Raw genomic sequence first — 2,534 nt, forward strand, 5'->3', positions numbered from 1 at the left:
TACGTGCTAGTAATTTTCGGTGCCTATGCAATTTAATTATAAATATGAGTTTGTCCACATTGAAGTCCAAGTGGAACACTAGCAATGGGCTGACTAGAATGGTATACCCACCTGAGATATACCCACATGAGAATACTGACCTGAGAATACCCACTTAAGAATGCCCACCTGAGATATACCCACCTGAGCATACCCACTTGAGATTTACCCACCTATGACTAGAAGATATTTTTGGGGGCCCAGGTATAAAAGAGGAGACATTTATTGTCTTTTCCCTCATTAATGATAGTTGGTCGGTGGGAGAGTAAAGAAGAGAGAGAGAAGAAAGAATAAATGAAAAGGAAGAAGAAGAAGAAGAAAGAATAAAGGAAATCGACCGTAGAGCTTCATCGGAGCCGGATCTTTATATTTTGAGCCCAGATTAATGATCAGCTCGCGGGGATCTTCGATTTGAGGTAGGTATTATACATATTCCAAGGATTCTTAGGAAAACCCCTTTCTTAAACCCTCTTTTTGATTTTTGGGAAAGAACCCTCTTGAATTTTGCTAATCCTACTTGGATAATCAAATCTAAGGTCTAATGGAAGGTGTGTACAGTAATTTTGAAAGATTTGGAAGGAATGTTGGTGAAGATCTAGAGTATTTGAAAGTTCTTGAGCTAAAGAAGTGAAATTTGGGGTTTCATTGGTGTTCTTGAGAAAGAGGTAAGAATCTCATTTTTTTTCTTTTGATTTGATCTTAGATCTAGGTTGAAGATATATGATTGGACCTAAGATGAGTGATTTGAGTCGCCGGATAAACCGCAAACAAGTTCCCCAAGCCGGAGAGAAGATGGGGAAGATGATGGAAGAATTTTGTTTCAAGACTGGGGGGTGTTTCAGACCCACCAGTCTTTGGGTCTCTGGCCCACCTAAGTTCCCATAACTCGATTTATGAACTCTGGTGTAACCGGAAAGCATGAAACCAATGGGCACCAAGGCCCGCCTGTCTTTGATTCATGCCCACCTATCTTTCGAGAATGCCCAGAATGGGTCCAAATTTGATGGGTAATCTCCATTTATGATTCTAAACAGATTTTAGTATTCAAACATGATGATTGTGACCCCAAAATAGTGAAATGATAAACCATTATGTTTATGATAGGTTACACTCATTATACGCGTATCCACACATCGGATCTCTTGAGTGTCGAGTACAAGCACCGTGTACATATACAAGTAAGTGGGGAGTGGACTCTGATTTAATTTTGAAATGTTATGCATCACTTAACATGTGTTAGTCTAGCCATGTCATTATGTCACTTATGTGTAGACTAGACATCACGTATGCCATATCACGCATTGTATATGCATTTACATAACATACTATACTTTGCTTTATGATGAATATTCTTTCTGTCTTGATGTATGTGATGGAAGAATTTCATATGGACATGATATGCATGCTAGATTAGATTCCGTAGACGGGTTCCATCGTGTAATCATACTATGCTCATATAGAAGCATGCGGCTAGGATTTATATACCTATTTGTGCTACGACCCTTCCCAACAGGGATTTACGTGTTAGGTTACTATTGGGGGAAAGCATCGGGTTGCGGTTGTCAACTCCTGCAGATGTTAGAAATACGCCTGACTGATCTCTAGCATAGTCGGTAACCCTGGTGGTATATTCAAAGGGCCGATCGTACTGCTTTTATTTCGGTTGGAGTCACCCATTCACTTTTTGTCATTTATATTTGCCGGGAGTCGGCTTTCATTTTAAATTTTAGAACCAACGGTGGGCCTTCTCCGACAACCCTATTGGCATATCCTAGGATGGGATCCGTGGCTCGTACCCGAGGCATGCACGCACTATGGTTGTTAGTAGCACACTGCCTATGACCTATTAATGTTGTTAGGTGAATAGGGTTAAAATGAATTGCATACATATATATACATTTGTATTGTGACTCCTTGTGTGGTCTTCCTTTTCACTTACTGGGCTAATGAGCTCATCCCATGTGCACAACTCTTTTTAGGTGATTTTACAGGTCACCCGCCTGGAGATTAGGAGCCGGGCCCCACTGTGGAGTTCCCCTCTGAGGACTGGCGGGTCCCTGATGAGTTCAAGCACGGTGTTGATTGCACGTGCAAGGATTGTGCTACATGACAGCAGTGACTCCTGAGTGATTCTTTTTTATTCTTTTGATGTACTCCCTCTTGATGACTTGATACTTAAATTGTTATATTTTTGTGCATATATCATGCCTTCGGGCCCAAATGTATATAACTTTTATAATTCAATTTGAGAAACAATTACAGGTATTATTATTATGAACAGGTCTCCCGCTGAAAATGCAGGTCTTGTCTTAGTTTAGTAGATGTATGTTGTATTACAGTTACTGCATTGTTGATCCTGGCAGGTTTGTGAGTTAATCTGAGTTAACTCGGTCACCGACTTGCTTCTGTGCGAGAGGGGTGTGACAATGGTGGTATTAGAGCGTGATGCTCTACCTGCCTATAGCATACTGCTTAGACCTCATAGAAACTATAAT

At 40.6% G+C, this 2,534-nt stretch overlaps 1 long non-coding RNA gene across 2 annotated transcripts; it reads left to right on the forward strand.

The window, feature by feature from the left end:
- The first annotated feature begins 316 nt into the window (after positions 1 to 316).
- Positions 317 to 2,248, forward strand: LOC122070506. Of its 2 annotated transcripts, none has more exons than XR_006137807.1 (4): positions 317 to 455; positions 743 to 1,046; positions 1,144 to 1,217; positions 2,019 to 2,248. It is a non-coding gene; the product is annotated as an uncharacterized LOC122070506 (long non-coding RNA). The 2 variants fall into 2 exon arrangements; XR_006137808.1 differs by having other exon boundaries at positions 362 to 455; positions 598 to 1,046.
- Positions 2,249 to 2,534: the final 286 nt, after the last annotated feature.

Source organism: Macadamia integrifolia, unplaced genomic scaffold (assembly GCF_013358625.1).
Source record: "Macadamia integrifolia cultivar HAES 741 unplaced genomic scaffold, SCU_Mint_v3 scaffold94, whole genome shotgun sequence".
NCBI lineage: Eukaryota > Viridiplantae > Streptophyta > Magnoliopsida > Proteales > Proteaceae > Macadamia > Macadamia integrifolia.